General features: G+C 56.6%; 1 long non-coding RNA gene across 1 annotated transcript; it reads left to right on the forward strand.

The window, feature by feature from the left end:
• The first annotated feature begins 17628 nt into the window (after positions 1 to 17628).
• LOC142051306 (uncharacterized) lies at positions 17629 to 18276 on the forward strand. The gene is made up of 3 exons (XR_012658405.1): positions 17629 to 17694; positions 17892 to 18003; positions 18211 to 18276. It is a non-coding gene; the product is annotated as an uncharacterized LOC142051306 (long non-coding RNA).

Raw genomic sequence — 18276 nt, forward strand, 5'->3', positions numbered from 1 at the left:
CTGGGAGCTGTAGTGCCATGCCCCACAGCAGGCCAGGGCACCACTTCTAGTGGCTGTGGGTGTGTGTGGGGCCCCAGGCCATGCTGGGAGCTGTAGTGCCATGCCCCACAGCAGGCCAGGGCACCACTTCTAGTGGCTGTGGGTGTGTGTGGGGCCCCAGGCCATGCTGGGAGCTGTAGTGCCATGCCCCACAGCAGGCCAGGGCACCACTTCTAGTGGCTGTGGGTGTGTGTGGGGCCCCAGGCCATGCTGGGAGCTGTAGTGCCATGCCCCACAGCAGGCCAGGGCACCACTTCTAGTGGCTGTGGGTGTGTGTGGGGCCCCAGGCCATGCTGGGAGCTGTAGTGCCATGCCCCACAGCAGGCCAGGGCACCACTTCTAGTGGCTGTGGGTGTGTGTGGGGCCCCAGGCCATGCTGGGAGCTGTAGTGCCATGCCCCACAGCAGGCCAGGGCACCACCCCAGCGGCTGTGGGTGTGTGTGGGGCCCCAGGCCATGCTGGGAGCTGTAGTGCCATGCCCCACAGCAGGCCAGGGCACCACTTCTAGTGGCTGTGCGTGTGTGTGGGGCCCCAGGCCATGCTGGGAGCTGTAGTGCCATGCCCCACAGCAGGCCAGGGCACCACCCCAGCGGCTGTGGGTGTGTGTGGGGCCCCAGGCCATGCTGGGAGCTGTAGTGCCATGCCCCACAGCAGGCCAGGGCACCACTTCTAGTGGCTGTGGGTGTGTGTGGGGCCCCAGGCCATGCTGGGAGCTGTAGTGCCATGCCCCACAGCAGGCCAGGGCACCACTTCTAGTGGCTGTGGGTGTGTGTGGGGCCCCAGGCCATGCTGGGAGCTGTATGGACCCGTTTGAGTTAACCAGAAGTTAAGCCCAGCCGCCCCCAGCCACCCAGAATTAGCTGAGGTCACTTGGAAAGCAAGGGGGTTTAACCTCTGCCAAATTATTCAACCCAACAGTGGATTGTGACCGTCTCCTTTTCTCCAGGCTGAAGAAACCAAGTGACTTTAGCTGCTCCTTGTGTGGTTTCTCCTCTAAACCCTTCACCAACTTGTGGCCCTCCTCTGGGCATTCTCTAGTAGCTTTGTATCTGTAATGTACTGTGGCACCCAAAACTGCCCACAGCACTTAAGGTGAGGCCGCCCCAGCGTGGAGCAGAGCGGGACAATCCCCTCCCTCGACTGGCTGCCATGCAGGGCTCGATGCCCCCCAGGGCACAGCTGGGCCTCTGGGCTGCCAGGGCACGCTGCTGGCTCGTGTTCAACTTGCCGTCGACCAGAACCCCCAGGTCCCTCTGCAGAGCTGCTCCCCAGCCCCTCGTTCCCCAGGCTGTCTGTATATCCCAGGTTGCCATGCCCCAGGGGCAAAATCAGGCACTTGCCCTCATTAAACTTTATGCAGTCGGTGATTGCCCAGCTCTCCAGCCTGTCCAGGAGACATGGTAGTGTTAGGAGATATGGTAGTCTCGGGTTGACGGTTGGACTTGGTGATCTTAGAGGTCTTTTCCAACCCTAATGATTCTGTGATTCTATGGTCTCTCTACAGGGCCTCTCTGCCCTCGAGTGCCAACAGCTCCTCCCAGTTTTGTGTCGTCAGCAAGTTTAGTTAGTATTCCTTCAAGCCCTGCACCCAAGGCATTTACCAAGAGATTAAAGAGTACCAGAGCCAAGATGGAGCCCTGTGCAACCCCACTAGTGACTGGCCGCCAGCCCGATGTAAGCCATTGACTATGACCCTTTGAGCCCGACCCATCAGCCCATTGCTCACCCACTGCATGACGTGTTTATCCAGCTCTGTGCTGGACAGTTTGTCCAGGAGAAGACTGTGAGAGAGAGTAGCGAAAGCTTTACTGAAATCCAAAAAGATCACATTGGCCGACTTCCCTTGTTCAGCTAGGTGCGTGACCTCGTCATCGAAGGAACTCAGATTTGTCGTCGTTGCCCATTTGTCGCTCCAATTCATCCTCTCCCCCCAAATCCATACCCTGGCGGGCCTGCCTCAGGCCCTGGCAGGAGGGCTGGAGCAATGGCCTTGGGGGGCGACGGGGTGGTTTCCGTTTCTGCGAGGCCTGGAGGGTGCTGGGCCGTTCCTGCAACACCTTGCTGGCCGAGTTGGACAGCCACGCGGGCAGGGGCGGAGGCGGCGGGGGCGGAGGCAGGCAGGCCGGGCGGCTGTCCGGGCCAGTGGGGGCTGGTTCCCCCCTGGTGCCCCATGGCTGGCGGGCCGCTTTCCCAGGCACACGTGATGGCTGCTGGTATCGGGTCCAGCTCTCGGAGGGGCTGGGGGGGTCAGTCCAGCTGTCCGGGCGTGAGGGGCAGCTGCTGGTGTCAGACCGGGCTCTCGAAGCTGCGGCGAGGCGCCTGCGGAGAGAGGAGGCTGCTGAGGCCCTGCCACGGCTGCGGTGCCCGGAGGGTGTGGGGCAGAGCTGCGCGCCCCACGGGGTCTGGGAACCCGGCTGCATGTGGGAGCTGTGGGCACGGAGAGCTCTGTGCAGAAAATGGGGCGCCCCGCACCCCTCGGGTGGGGCTCTGCTCCCAGAAGCTGAGAGCTGGGAAGGTTTGTCACCGCAGCCTGAGCTGCTGGGACACCTTGGCCAAGGGCAAGCTCTGGGATTTACAGCATCACCTAGCAGGGTGATTTCTGCCGCGAGGCTCACTGGCGGGGAGATGTCACTATTGCAATTCTCTCTTTCTACGGCAACGTCATGCCTTGTTGTTACTTCCTGACCTTCCTCTGCCTATGTCGGTCACTGGCTCTGCTCTTGTCCAAGCAGGGTCCCTTTTAACCCACATTTGTCTCAGTAAGAAGGGGTTACAGAAAAGAATGCCCACGAATTGAGAGGCCAGTTAAAACTCAGCTCTCCAGAATACCCTGCCTCTAAATGAGTCTCAGCAAATAGCAGCCATCTCATGCAGAAGTTTGGCAAAAGACCTCCCAACGACTCACCGTCTTCTCTTCCTCCACAGGTGGATCAGACAACAAAAAAACATCCCAAGCAGTATGGACCCCAAGACCGCCACGGCACCTTCTATGCAGAACTTCTGGAAATCCTTAGGATCCGTGTCGCTTGAGCTTCTCTTGCCATCCACACCTGGAGGAACAGTTCTGCACGTTACTGTGTCCTGCGTGCTACTGGTAATCTCACAGGAGGCCTGACGTTGCCAGGAGATGTTTGTCCTCACTTTGTTAGCTTCTCTGAACCAGTGAACATCCTGGGGCTGCAACGTTTCCTTGGTTTCAGTAGAAACCAAGGAAAGTCCCAAAGCCCTTGCAAATCAATGCACTCTGGAGCATCTCTTTCTCCTCTCACCTCTGCCTACACTCCGGGATGGCCATAACCCAGTTTTCCCCGTGCCATGGGTTTGCTCCCCCTTCTTGGCTACCCTTCCCATTTGCACACAATGTCTTTGGCGCTCGCCCACCCTCGCTCTCCGAGGCTTGCTGGTGCCGCTGCACGGAGACTCTCTCTGACCCATTGGGACAAGCTGTCCCACGGAACAGAACTCATGAGGCCAGATGGAGAGCACATGGGGGAGCGCAGCTCTTTGACCAACCGCCCCTTTGAGCAGCACGGACAAAACCCATCCCTGCATCGGGGAGCGGCACCCCCAGCTCTCCCTCCCCAGCCCAGTGCCCACACCCCGAGGGCATGGAGTCAGGCCCTCTCAGGAGACACCTGACCCTTGTTCTCCCCCTTTGCCTTTTCTCCAGCGTGGGCACGCTTGCACGCCTCCAGTTCTCAGGAGTTGTCTCCCACCTATGGCCCCTGCAAGACTGCTCAGTACCTGCACTCTTCTGAAAAAATTCATACGTCCTGGTGCGGTGGGCTTCCCTGGGGTTGGACAGCACTGCCAAGAAGGAGAGAAAGGTAAAGCCTCAGCATGGCTCAGGCCCACAGGATGCAGAAGGATGGTGCAGGATCCCTCTGCCCCAGCAGCAAATCCCTTTGGACCCCAGTTCACAGGAGGGATCCCCCTCTGTTGTGCCCAGGGCCTCTGGGGACTCACAGCAAGCTCGGGGTACTCAGGGAGGGACATTTGATTAAGAGTCGTCTTTCCCATCATCTACTGAACGTGGCTCAGGTGGCCTTGCTCCCAAAATTGCAGAGGTCTGAAAATCCTGTGAATGGGCTGCAGTGGGAGGTGAGCATTCCACCACATCCGCAGAGGGTTACCAGCATCTCTCTGGCCCGCTGATGGCAATAACCACCGCAGCCCCGAGACGACCGTCATCCTCAGAGAGCCACTCCTGGCTTCTTTGAGAACACTAGCTCTGTACTAAGGGTTTGGCTGCCGACCCAATGTGCAGTAGCGGCACCAGGGGAGGAGCCTGCAGACGCCCAGCGCTTTTGATATGTGACCCTGGATGACTGGGGGGCAGCAAGTACTTGGCATGCCTGTTGATTGAATTGCTGCTGTTTTTTCATCAGAGACTGGCACCGCGTGACCGCCTCTTTCCTGAAGCGCCTCCTTCCCCACAGTCTCACGGTCCATCTCTTTAGAAAGAGGGTCATTTTAATGAGAAGCAACCGTTCCTCATCAGGAGCGTGGTGTTTTCAGGAGGCAAAATACGTTAATAACACTTAGAAACAAAGCCTGGGCATTTGGGGGTGCACCTCGTCTCTAGTCCGAACTATGTGTCATTCGCAGAGAAAAATTTAAGCACTAGGCACTTTCCAGTTTACCAGTAGACAGCAAAAGCTGACCTACTGAGAGCCTAGGAGATTGCATGGCATCTTCTTGTTTGCACTTAGTTCATTTTTGGCAGACTTCAAGATGATGGTAAATGACTTTGTTCAGAGAGGACAGGAAGATGCTGCACCCAGTTCCGCTGGGGAAAGAGCCCTTTGGAGAAGCACGTCCCATCATGCCAACTCCATCACACGGTAAGGGCAACAGACACAGACGGCGGGCTGAACCCCAAGCTCTTGCAACCATGTTCTGGGCACTTTCACAAGTGGCAGCAAAGAGCCCACAGTCCCCCAAAGCAAGAGGAAAACCAGAGCCAAGTTTTCTAAAACACAGCTGGAAACAGACAGCTAAACCACCCAAGACTGAAGTCACAGCCCCTCATTTTAGCTGCCTTCAAGTTAGCTGTCGGGCCTCAAGCTGGGTGCGCAGCTCTCAGCTGCCCCTGACCGTGAGGTGTCACCGAGAGACCTCAGACATCAAGGAGGACAACGGAGCCGGCTGGAGCAGGCTCCCATCCTTGCCAGGCATTCCTGCAGCCCCGGCAGGGTCTGCCGGTCTCAGCGACCCCAAAGTGCCTGCACATCCTCATGCACACCATGCATGGAGCTTTCGGGAGAAAGGATTCCTTGGAGCTCACACCAGCTCTGAACTCAAGCCCAGAGAGCCCGCGGGCTTTGCAGCAGCCACTGGGAGCAGCAGAGGCTCGGAGGGGCTGTCAAAGACACCTTCGCAGGGCAGAGTATCCCAGGGCACATCACCGAGCCCGAGCCGTGCCCTCTCTGCTCTTCTGCGTGTCTGAGCATTGGCCAAGAAATTGTTGAGTAAAATTTCACATGAACAGCATCTTCAACCCTAAATGCACATTCCTTGAAGTGACATACCTGTGGGATCATCCTGAGGCTCCCAGAGAACATCTGCCTGAGGCGCCTGGAGACCATGGCCTGGAGGCACGGCTGTAATCAAGCACATTTCCATTAGCTGTTGTGATCGACTTCTTTCCCAGTGACCTGCAGTGACTGGAGGGGGGTCAGGTAATGACACGGGTGGAGATTTCCAAAGCCGCAGAGGGGCCTGAGTGGCCTGTTGGCTGGCACCTGGAAGCTCTCAAAATACTGTTTCCAGGCCGTGTGCCACACGCCTCAAGCACCGGATGGACATACGGCCCCTTGGGGATTTCTTACTGGGAGATCTCTACTGTGCACAAAAAAGGCCCACGTGGAAGCACTGGAGGGAAAAAATGGTCATTTGCACATCTCGTGGAGAAGGGCCTGCTGGGCAGTGGGAGTGCCCCACCGCTGCCCCATCTGCTCCCCCAGGCTGAGGGCTGGGGCTGTGTGTCGGGGACCTGGGTTTGCCAAGGAGAGCACTGCAGGGCTAGAGCAGGAATGCTCCCGTCTTCCTGAGCGGACGTCTCCCCAGGACAGACATCCCCGAGGCTGAAAGCTGGACCCAGCTGGGGAGCGGCAGAGCCACGGCCCCGGGCACAGCTGTCACCAGCCCGGCATAGAAGCGCTCCCGAAGGCTACTGCCTTGCTCTGCTGTGCAGCGCTGGCGCCGACGTGCAGGCTGCGGGAAGGCTGCAGCGGGACTGGGTGGCACAGGGCCAGCTCTAGGGATGCTTTCTCACCCCACGGCACTGCTCCCGGCCCCACCATTCACCTGGAAAACCCCTCTGCAGTGGCCGTGGCCCCCTGCGCCTCCCCGCAGCACAACTGCCTCCCACTTGCCCCTGGAGCCGGCCATGGCTCCCCTGGCTCAGCCCAGCCCTGCTGCTCTCCCAGCCTTGCCCCACCATGGTCCCGGCCCCGCTACCACCCCAATGTGCGCTGGGCGCTGCTCCACGCTGCCCAGGGCTGCATGCCAGCCCTCGCCTGCCCACCTACCTAATCCCCATGCTTGCCATGGAGCAGCCTGGGTGTCCCGGGCTTGCAGGGCCACCAATAGGAGGATAATAAGGAGGCACGTGGGGGCCATGGTCCCCCGTGCCTGCACCGTGCTGCTGCTGCTGCGGCTGCTGCTGCTACCGCTGCTGCTGCTGCTACTGCTGCTGCTGCTGGCACTGGCCAAGCTGTACCCGCGGCACAGCACAATATATCATGGCACGGCACAGCGGGGTCTGTGACCTCACAGTGCGCCCTCCCCACCCACCCAGCCACGCCCATGGGGTGCCACCCCGCCCCTAAGCACTGCTCCCCTGGAGCACCCCACCCCACTTGTCACCTCGGGAGGGGGACTTTCACAGCCTGGCCAGCGCTGCCCCTCTGTCCACCCCTGTGATCTCTGCTGCAGAGTTTCTTTGCGTTTCCTTCCCCACTCTGTGATGGAGCAGCCAGATGCAGCAGACTTGTGAACACAAGGGATTTCTCCTTCCAGGTCCGCTAGAGCCCAATCAGGTGGACTCTCGCACCCAGGAGGCTCGTCCTATCCCAGCCTGATGGATGTGGCCGCTGCTGTTGCCATGTGTGTGTCCGAGAGACTTGCGCTGCTTTCCAAAGAGCCAGACACACCAACACACACGCAGACTTACACAATTAATGTGACCGGCAAAAGAGATGGGCACAGTCGGAGCAATGCCTTTGCCAGCACCCATGTATACGCAACCACTGCTTAGATAAACACGAACACAGCCCGGTCCTTTTCTGCCTTTCCAGATGAGCAGGGCTGGATGTTTACTGGTGAAACATAAACACACCTTCACTCCCTAGATTCATAAGCGCAGCGTGTTCATAGATTCCTCCAATAACAGCGTGGAAATCAAGTCCCTGCAATATCCGTGGCTGGCTGTCAAGCTCCTCACCCAGTCATGGGTGCAAACCTTGGGCCTTTCTAGGTAGAATGTAGGACTTTGAAATATGGCACTCCTTGAAAACGTTGCTCGTTCAGTAGTGGGTTGACTTGTTCCTGGCTGGCAAACTGAAAAGCACCGTGAGGTCAGGCTGCCAAAAGCCGAGCTGGTGCTCTTGAGGAGAATGCCCATCGACTGTAAATAGGGAAATCTGGCATGCTTTCGAAAACCTGGTGCGCAACACAACACTGCTGTTTCAAAAGAGCATTAAAAGAGTATATTTAAAAGAGCATTAACAGCATCGTGAATATTTACACACAATCTCCAGGTGCAGACCGCCTTCCCTGGGGAGAAGGGACATGCTATTCACATAAACAGCCGATGTCTTTCCCTGTTTTCAACATCCCTGGGCAGCTGAGACATTGCCTGCGGACGTAGATGAGAGCCCCCAGCCCCTGGAGGGGCGGCTGGAGGATGGGCACGTCAAAGGGGCCTGATGGGAGCCCTGCAGGGCCTCATCCCTTGGACCAACGGGCACCTTCCCTTGTCACACAGAGCGTCTCATGGGCTGGAAAAGGGACGCTCTGCAGAGTTGCTGGCAAGTCTCTGGAGAAGAGCTTCCCCCTCCGCCTCTCCCAAGGCCTCTCTCAGCTCCAGCGCCCTTCCCAAGGACAGCCGCAGCAGGTGGGTGCAGGCAGCACTGCAGGGAAGGACAGGCAGCGGCCACAAGAGTCGGCACTGCGGGAAAGGTGGCACCCCAGAGAGCCTGCCGGGGTCCCCAGTGTGTGCGAGACAGTGCCCAGGAGGGTGGTTTTAAATCTAGGCTACCCCCTGTCTAACCATCTATGTGAGAGTACAACCTGACCCGGTGTGACACATAACACCAGCGCTGTGAAGAGATGTGACGTTCAAATGAAAAATGAGACAGTTTGAACAGCTTTTAGTAGCCTGCAGGAAGCAAAAGGGGAAGCGCTGTATATAGAACAAAAAAATAGACTGAATAAATTTCTGAACCTGCTGTGAGAAGTTATGCCATATCGAAGTGCACGTCTGCAAGCCCTGCGCTGCACTATGTGAGCCCTGCTCACATGCAGTGATCTGGCTGATGGGGCAGAGTGTACCCTCGGACAGCTTGCAGGTGGCACAGAAGTGGGAGGAGAGGCCCATGCGCCGGCGGGTCGTGCTGCCGACCAGAGGGGCCCTGAGAGGCTGGAGAAAGGGGCTGACAGGACCCTCATGCAGCTCACCCCGGGGAAGGGCAAAGTCCCGCACCTGGGAAGGAACAAGCCCTTGCACCAGTACACGCTGGGGGACACCCAGCTGGAAAGCAGCTGTGCAGACTCCTGGGGACATGGTGGACCCCCAGCTGACCAGTTTGGAGCCGGCAAAGTGCTCCTGGGGCACAGGCGGCTAACTGAGTCCTGGGCTGCAGTAGGCAAGGCATCAGCAGGAGATGGAGGGAGGTGACCCTTCCCCTGTGCTGTGTCCAGCTCTGGGCTCCCCAGTGCAAGACTCACAGAGCCATACTGGAGAGACTCCCCGCCCAGTTTCCGTTGGGGTCGGACCGTTGGAGCCAACCGCCACCAGTGCCGGCAGGACGGAGCTGTGCTGGCGTGGAGCAGCGCTGGGAGGAGGCAGAGTCTGGCGTTGGTCTCGGACTAGCAAGCCGGTGACTTTAGAGCAGAACACACTTTTCTCTGGACTTTGGGTAGGAAAAAACAGCCTTCACTGAGTGGTCTGGGAGGTGGTTAACAGATTGACTTTCAGCCTGAAGTCCTTCAATCTCTGCTAATTGAATATGGTGCCTGTGCAGATGGGATACACTGTGCAATGTCACTAATTTTGCCTGTCGTCTCTAACCCAAAACTCAAACGAAGTCCTGTCCCCTCGGCTCCTTATCTGAGCGTAGACAAGAGTCACCTTAACTTAATGGAACGTCAAGATTCACTCTATTTTTATCACCTTAGAATATGCAACAAATAAATACTTCCTTATTACTCAGCTTTCCAGAACGTGATTTGGTTTGACTTGCTAGAATCCAGGTGGGGATTTGCTTGTCTGTAGTGCTGCAGTGGGATTACTGGCAGCGAGCGTTTGTGTGGTGGTGATGCCTAAAGAGACGAGTTGGGTTGGTGCTCCACTGTGTTAGTTTGCCGATCAACCTGATAAATCTCAGAGTTTGAGGTGGAAAGGCAAGCTGTGTGCTGACGTAAGCGTATAGCCTGTGAGTTACTTATGTTTGTGAAAAAATGACATCGTTTTGTAAGTCTTATTTCTTAAATCTAAGTAAGCTGGGAACAGGGAAAGTAAAGGTTCAGAAGGATCACATCACACCTTGAATCTGTGTCTACCAAAGTGATTTGCAATCGAATGTAGTTGTAACTCTCCGTTGCCTCAGGGAGTTTTTCTACACCACAAAGAAGTGGTTCACTTTTGAACGTGAAGAACATGAAGAACCTTTGGTGGGGAAATTTGGTTGTAGTGTGGTAAAGGTTATGAAGAGTCCTCGTAACCTAAGGAGGGAGGTCCTCATCACCTTCCTCCTAAGAGTCATCGAGACTTGGAGCAGCAAGAATTCGCATAATCAAAAGGCTTTTGGTAGTGCTTTGAGTAGCAGAGAAGGTTGGAAATGTAATTTGGTTTCCAGGAAACGTGAAAGAAAATACAGTTGTCTAGATTACTGTGGGCGCTGCTAAGATTAGAATTCTTGTAGCCAAGAGGAAAGGTAAATTCTGCAGCAGCTTGCCAGGCAGCGCAGTCACAGCAAGCCCTCGATCTGGGAGAGGAGGAAGCCTTGGGGCTTAGGGTTTTTTTTATTTTCCCGCACCTCTGGGAGAAGAAAAAACAACGTATAAAGGAAAGGATACGTTGTGATGGTCACGTCTCTGTTTTGTTGTCGTGTAACACTTTGCTGTTGATGTAAAGCTCCCTGTTGTCATCGTGTTGCATTTTGCAAGGAGGCTAAAGGCCAGCCTGCGTCCTGTTCTTGCAGAGCTTAGTGCAGGAGTCTTGGCGTGCTCGTGTCTCTGCTCTGGCAGTCAGCGCTGTGCTGGGAGGGGCTGCAGGTGCTGAAAGGTCTGTCTTCATCAAGGCCTTGTAACAAAGCTGCTGGCAGGCGGCTTTGCGTGTTACAGAGCAGCGTGCGCTTCTCCTCGGCAGGAGTCAGCTTTTTGCCGAACAAGCTGCTGTGCTTTTTGCTGTTGTTTCCGGCTGCCTTTGTCAATTTGTGTTCTCATTCATGAAGGCGCTGGTGTGCATTCAAAACTTTCTTGCTTTCCCTGCTTGCTATTTTGATTCTAAATGAGGGCTGGTGCAAACTGTACTAAGCTATTATCTCCCTTCCACGCTTTCTAGAAATACTCCTTTCCCGTGGCAATGGTGTGTGTCTCCCCTGCAACTCGGCCGCTGCCTCGTCTGAGGTAGAGCCATGATTTGCCCTAATACCCGTTTGGCAAAGAAGGCGCGGGCTGTATCCCAGTGCTGACGGGCTGTGAGCAGTGGGAGGGCGAGGCTGAGATTTGTCTCTCTTACTTAAGGCCCTTAAATAGGATAAAGTTTCTTGTACATAACTGATTTGCTATGTTTGTTAGAGCTAATGTTCTCAGAGTAGGGAATGGCAATTGCTAAGCTGTAATAACAGAATGCACCATTGCAGATGAAGTGAACTCAGTTAAAAAACTGTAGAAAATGTAGTAAACGCAAGGCAGTAACGCATTTTTGTACAGGGCTTTTTTTATTCCTTGTTTTCTTTTTTCTTGATCTAATTGGAAACAATGCTGGGTGTTTAAGACTTACAGTCCTGTATTTACTTTCTTGTTTCTGATGGGCTATTTCTTGCTCCACCTTTGAGTGATTTCTATTCAGCTTGTCCTTTTATGTTCTTCCCTTCAGTGAGACAATGCTCTTAAGGCAACTTCAGCCTAGATCTAAGGAAGGGATAACGAGGACTATCAAGCAGCTTTGTAACCAAATCTCATAATTTATACCTTTTCCAGTGAAGGCGATGCTGTGAGTTTACATCTGTTGCAGTGAGCATTCGCTGAGAGAAGACACTTGGCATCAGGACAAGTCATGTATGAGGTAAGACGTGCACGTACGTGAAAGGATGGAAACAGTCGTTTTCTCTGAACGAGTATCGGTGAAGTTGGCAGGGGTGATATTTACCATGAAAATTCAGAGGTGACTTAAACAAACAAAAAGACTCTTTTGCTGGGTCTTCTTGGGCACGGCCTTTGCCCATTCTTTTTGAAAACAAGTCATACAATTTCATACCGCAGCGTCGTGTGTTCCAGCTAGACTCGTCTGCAAAAAGCCTGTATAAATTCATTTCCTGAAGAGGAAGCAGCTTTTACAAATAGCATGTTCTTCATTTAAACACCAACTCAATGGCACGTGGGGAGAGAAGACGGGGCTTTGAATAGCTCTATTTAACCAAACTGCACACTTGCATAAGCTTCTGTCTGCCTCCCTTTCTTAAAAGGCGGTCACAGAGCTTGACTCTGTTCTGATCTTCAGGTTTATATTCTTGTTTTTCTTTTGAGCTCTGTCAGCAGGACTTCGAATGAAGTGTACCTACAGGGTCTCTTCAGTGTTGATCCTGTAACGTAGTAGCTAGAAAGAGAACTCTTTCTACTTTTTGGCTGCATTACCCACGAAATCTACTCCTGAAGCCAGCAAAATACGTAAATACAGTAAAGTGTGGTATGATTGGTTCAAAAGAGTATATGTAAATTTTTAGAAGTGTCCCCAAAGCTGTTGCCTTTAAAATGTAGATGAGCTCAATTTTGAAAACATGCAAAGCTTTGACAGCCAAACTTCCCCATTATGGCTTGATAGTTGTCTTGCCTGCCAGATGTAGTTTCTCTTTGGCATCAGATTAAGTGCCTGGGAGAGATACAGTACAACATGCATGTTATATTAGATACACACTTTCCTTCGTGCTTAGGTATAACTCCGAGAGCCCATTGGTGCCTCACAGCTCGCACCCCAGGAGGCCGCCCCGAGGCACAGCTCAGGGAGGCCGGAGCGGGGCCCAGGCCCAGCTGGCTGCTGCCAGGACAGGCCCGGGGGCGGCCTGGGGCTGCGGGACAGGCCTCGGGCCACGGGCTGGGGCCGGGGCAACATGGCCGCCCGGCAGCCCCTGCCCCAGGGCTCCAGCTCCCAGCATGCCCCGGGGCGCGCCTTCCCGCCGCCCGACCCTGCGCGGGCACCGCCCCCCCAGCCCGAGCCCGCCGCCCCCCCGCAGGCCCCACGGCCGCCTCCCCGGGGCTGCCCAGGCCCTGCTCCGGGACACCCGCTGGGCGGGGAGGGGGCAGGGGGGAGACAGCAGCAGGCAGACACACAGAGGGAGCAGGAGAACAGGGCGCAGCTGGGCAGGGAGTGGAGGAAGGAAAAATCCTGGTAAGGAGCCGGCAGAGGGACAGAGGGACGGAGCGAGAAACAGATGGAGGGCAAGGGGGCAGCGGGGCTCCGGGCGAGGGAGCGGGACAGGGGGTCAGAGAGACGGTAAAGGCACCAGGAGAGCGCAGGGACAGAGACGTGGCAGAGGGAGCGGGGCAGGGGGACAGAGGGGAGAGGGGCGGAGGGAAAAGGCAGCGGGGAGAGAGAAAGGGGGAGGCCGGGGCGCAGAGCGGGACACAGGGCGAGGGGAGGGCGGGAAACGACCCCGAGAGACTGAGGCAGAGAGGGCTGTGGGTCAGGACAAGGAGGCGCAGAAGGGCACAGCAGCCGCGGCCTCCAGGGTGGAGACGCAGGAAGAAGAAAAGCAGACAGGAGCAGGACGGAGGCCCCGAGAGCAGCAGGGCCAGCTGAGTGGGGAATACAGGCGGGAGAGAGGGCACAGGCTGCAGGACACAGGGGAAAACAGCAGCCAGGAGGGAGGACACGGCAACAGAGAAAGGAGAAGGCCAGGGAGCGGGAGAGAGGTGTAGGGAAAGGAAAACAGAGTAACAGGCTACAGGACAGACAGGGCGGAGTTAGACAATACAGGCTGGGAGTCAGAGAGAAAGAAAGAGAAAGAAGGAAGGGAGGAAGGAAAAGAAAGAAATAACCAGTGATGGGCTAAAGATAGAGAGGGAGGAACTGAAAAATGGGGTCAGGGAGCCAGACAGAGAGCGATGGGGAGAGAGCAAAAATAGCAACTCTGGGCAGCTGCCCCATTTCTCGATCACTGGCCAGGAACTGCATTACCGGGAGCCTTCAAGAAATGTGCTGCCTGTAAAAGCCCTGCCCTGGGCCCAATCCTGCGTCCTAATATTGGTGACCAGCATCGCCTTGCAGAGTGGCCAGGACTGGTTTTTTTGTTTGTTTCCTTGTTGGTTTTGCTTTTATTTTTTTTTAAAAAAAGTACTATTTTAGCTCTAAATAGAACCTGCAAGGAAAAAGGAACCAGGCGTACCAGGTCAGACACATTTAAAGGCTGACCCCATTCAACAGCCGCACAAACCATCAATCATTCCTGCTGCAACACTCCACTGCCTGCCTGCAGATACAGGCAGCCGCCCTGTTTCTAGCACAGTCCCCAGGAGCAGCACCGTTGTGCAGCTCTACAGCCATACTGCCTGCAAAATGTTAAGCACAGCTTAATTCTGGAGAGTTTCCCCTCTTTTTAGGCCTGCTGGTTAAAGACTCCTCCATCGAGAGGTGGCTCAGGACCACACCAGGGGCCAGCAGCGCTGCTTTCTGCATCCCATGGCAGCGATGGGCAGGGAGAGAGGTTGTCAGATCCCGGGCCAGGAACACGTGCAGGGTGTCAGGGTCACCCCTGCCTGGGTTTTCCCAGCAAAGCCCCAGCTGGTGCCGGCCCCGTGCTGCAGTCGCAGGGCCGAGGCTCAGGGAGCCGGGCATTTCTGGGGGCGCTGCACTCTGCTGGGCCCCACTGCCAGCTGCCGGCTGCCCTGGGCTTCCCTCCCCATTGTCTCCAGCTCTGCTTTCTGACCACAGAATGCCTTGCCTGCTTCCCACAGCCGTCCTGACCCGTGTCTGCAGCTTGTACATGGGGTCCATGTCACACAGCTGACTTGGGGGTGGTGGGTCTCTCTCGTGGCATTCCAGGATTGGGGACAAAACAAACCAAATTGCTCCTTTCAATCTTTGTCCCCAGGGACACCCAGTGGAGACCTACCGATTGCAGAGCAGCGCTGAGACCCACCTGACGGCAAAGGCGCCTGGTGACCTGCTCTTCCTGGGCCCACCAAAGCAGCCTTCCTCCAGCCCTGGTTTTGGTGAGATCTGGAGGAGCACAGAGATGTTTCTCCGGCATCCAGGCCTGAAGAGGTTTTCCCAGTGTGTCTGTGAGAGATCCTGCTCCCAGGAAGCACCTCCCCATAGAGCAAAGGCCATACCCAGCCACCCGTGCTCGGTACGGCTGCCCCAAGGGGCCTCGCAGGGAGGACGGGTTCATCTGCCCTGTGGCTCTGGCACAGAAATGATGAGCCGTAGCCCCGTGGTCATGGCTGGCCGGTTCCAAGGCTCCAAGTGCCCTTTCACTGGGAGTGTTGAACCCCGGCACTTTTTCAGGGTGGCCCTGGCCCTGGAGAAGCAGCGAAGGAGCAGATGGCAGGCTGCCTTGCCCTTCCTGCGCAGTAGTCCGCCAGCCCTGGTGTTACACTCTTGTCTCCTTCAAGGTTAGTTCGGGTTGCCACAGAGTACCTGGGAGCTCCACTATTGTAAGCATCCAATCCTAATCTGGGAACAGAGCAGGGCCTGGAATCTGTAAGAGGGTCAGGGGAGTTGGTGGGGAAAAACGGCAGGTATTGGTTCTTCCCAGTTCCCCCTGAGGGCTGCAGCAGTTCAGCGAGCTGGAGAAGGCAGCAGCCTGAGAAGAATTGAGCCCTTTGAGCAATGGCACATTCTGTTCCCCTCCAAAGGGGAAGATTTCAACCCTTCATTTCAATAGTTCAGCCTTGCAGCAGCTGTGATCTCCTAGAGGACATCCCATGGGGCTGTTCCCATCAGTCCTCGCCGGCTCTTCGCTCTGCAGATTTTCCAAGGGGCAGTCCCTGGGAGCGATGGGAGTTCAAATGTACAGCAGCAGAGCACCAGGGACTTGTGGGTCTTCCCAAAGGCTTGCAGTTAAAGGGTTTTTAAATTCTGCAGGAATGTAAAGGATTTGTAAATGCTGCTGCCCTCCTATTTCAAGTTGGTGGCGGCAGGGGCATTGCGGCGTTCTTTCCCACCTTCTTCCTTTCAGGTGCCAGAAGTCCTGCACATCCTCCACAGCTGCATGCAGACCATGCGACAGAGCACCCACAGGCCCCTCCTGCTCCAGGCGGTGCGTCTCCTGGCCCGCTTTCACCATGAGCCCGTGGTGGACAGCCTCCTCCAGAAGCGGCTGCCCGTGGACAGGTCTGTGCACTCCCACCTCGCCCCACTGTGGTTAAAGACAGACCCCGTGGCTTGCCTGGGTGAGGGGGAATCCAGTGGAGAAGAAGGTCGCTTGCCTCCCAAAAGGTCTGAGCACTGCAAGGCCGTGTGCTCCCGTCTCGGGAAGGAACCAGGCATCATAAGCCCCACTGCTGATGAGGAGAGCGTTTGGCCTCTAGTGAGGGCACCGCAGGTACCAGGGATGTGAGCTCAGGGGTGAACGTCTCTTCCCCTGCAGGGACGCGATGGAGCTGTGGAGGACCTTGGGGAGAAGCGTCCTGGGGGTTCAGGTCCTGAAGTACTTAACACAGAAATTAGAGGCAGCGGGAGAGAACAACCCTGGGCCCCACTCCTCCGCTCACCAACCGGACCACAGCCAGGCTGCTCTGGAGTCCCTCACGGTATGTTCGAAGGCAGAGGCATCCCCGCAGCTTTGCATCCGCTGTCTAACTATCAAATGCCTGGGGGGACTGCACAGGGGCGACGTGCCAGGGCGTCTCAGCATTGCCGCTGTAGAGGGGCCGGGGTGCTTCGCTGCTGTCCCTGGCATGAGACCTGCAGGCAGCAAGAGCCCCCAGGGGAGGCAGAGGGACTGCGCTGGTGGGCAAAGCCCTTGTTTAACAGGTGGTTCTTGGCTGGATTTCCCTGTAGCTCCTCCGTGCCATCTCCGAGGTGGTGTTCGTGCTGCCAACCGAGGAAAGGGTCCGGCGCCTGCTTCCCCGCCTCCTTCCAGGCCTCCTGGGTGAGGTCAGCAAGGTGCTGGGGGAGGAGATGCTGCTCCCCCCTTTGAGATGCCGGAGGGGACTCTTCCTCAATGTACCGAGAAGTGAGGACAAGCCGTGCAGGTAAGGAGCAGGAGGGGCAGGGAAGTTGGGGAGCTTTACTTCCCCACCCAGGCGTGTTCGTCTGTGGTGCTGAGGGAGCACTTTGGCCTGCCCTGTTTCCTTGGCGTGGCGGCCGGTTCAGGGCTGTCTTGGCTTCTCTTCTTTCCTGGAGAACCATCTGTTCCCAGAGAGGAAGGGGTTGTGGGGTTGGCACCACCAACTGCTCTCATCCTGCCTCCTGTGCAGCCTTGACGGCAGCGTGTCCTTCTCCCTCCGCTGACCAGGCAGAGACCCTGCGTGGGGTTGGCCCAGCCCACAGACGGGGAGACCCCTCCTGGCCCGGGGGCGGTGGCCCAGCTCCGGCCATGGCCATCTGTGGTCTGGTGTCCTAGAGACTCAGCTCGTCTAATCTGCGGCCTGGCAGGGCATGACCAGCGGGCTTGGCTGTAGCAGCAGAGATCCTGCCTGTAAAATCTGTCGGTGGGCGGACCCATTGGGTCACCTCCTCACAGCACTGGACTCTGCCCCCGCTCCTGGTCCTCAAGAGCTGGGGGAAATTGGAGCTATCTGTGACCTGCAAGTCCTGCTGCATAAAATGCTGGCGAGACGAGCCCTCAGGGAGCACCTTGGGCATCTGGCATCGAGTGAGCCCAGGGACCCTGCGCTGCCAGTGGCTTGAGGCATGGCAAAGGATGAAAATGTCCATTTTCTGAGAGCTTTATGGACTTGAATGCTACCAAGCATCATTTCAGGGGTACCTGGCCTCCAGCACGGGGCCGTGTGGGATGAGCGGAGCAACACCTCCCACGGCGGCAGAGCTTTTTAGCTCCACCACAACAAATCTTCCCCAGAAGTGCTGCGATTTGCGATGTCTTTGGGCTTTCTTTTTGCCAGCCCTTACTGTGAGGCTCTAGAGCTGGTGCTGAGCAGATGCATGGAGAAGAGGTGGCTGCTGCTGCTACTGAGGCAGGGAGCGTGGGCATTTCTCGAAAACCCGCGGGCTCATGCCGATGGTGTGTGCCTCCTGACGAGGTGAGACCCCGGGGCTGCGCCTCACCGTCCTGTGGGCGGCTGTGCCCAGGGAAATGGCTGCCAGGACCATTCCCGTGTGCCCAGGGAGCTGCCTTGCAGGGCTGAACAGCGCCCGCGTCGGAGCAGGGGAGGTTTGGGGTCGTGGCCTGTGCTCTTGCCGCATGACTGTGTGTCGCCTTCTTGTGCTCTACGTGCAGCGTCCTGCTTCGCAACCAGCTCGTCTCAAGGGGAGTGATATGGGCCCTTTCCCAGTGGCTGAACTCCCGCTCGGAAAACCTGCAGCTCACGGCAACGGCTTTCTTTGCTGAGGTGAGGCAACAGGGCGGGGAGGAAGGCTTCAGAGGGCTTCTCTTAGGAAAGTGCTGCTTGGGATGTCTCTTCTGAGGGAAGAAGGTGCCAGGAGAGAGTCACCGTCCAGTGGATCCAATGGATCCTCATTTCTTTGAAGCCCATTCGCGTGCTGTGCCTGGGCTTGGCTGGCACCCTGGCACTCACGGGCATGTTGCTTTATTGTAGCTGATGAAGGACCCCCCGATGATGGAGAAGAAGTTCCTGGAGAGTGTCCTAGGCGTCTTGGTGGAG

The sequence above is a fragment of the Phalacrocorax aristotelis genome, unplaced genomic scaffold (genome assembly GCF_949628215.1).
Source record: "Phalacrocorax aristotelis unplaced genomic scaffold, bGulAri2.1 scaffold_88, whole genome shotgun sequence".
Classification (NCBI taxonomy): Eukaryota; Metazoa; Chordata; class Aves; order Suliformes; family Phalacrocoracidae; genus Phalacrocorax; species Phalacrocorax aristotelis.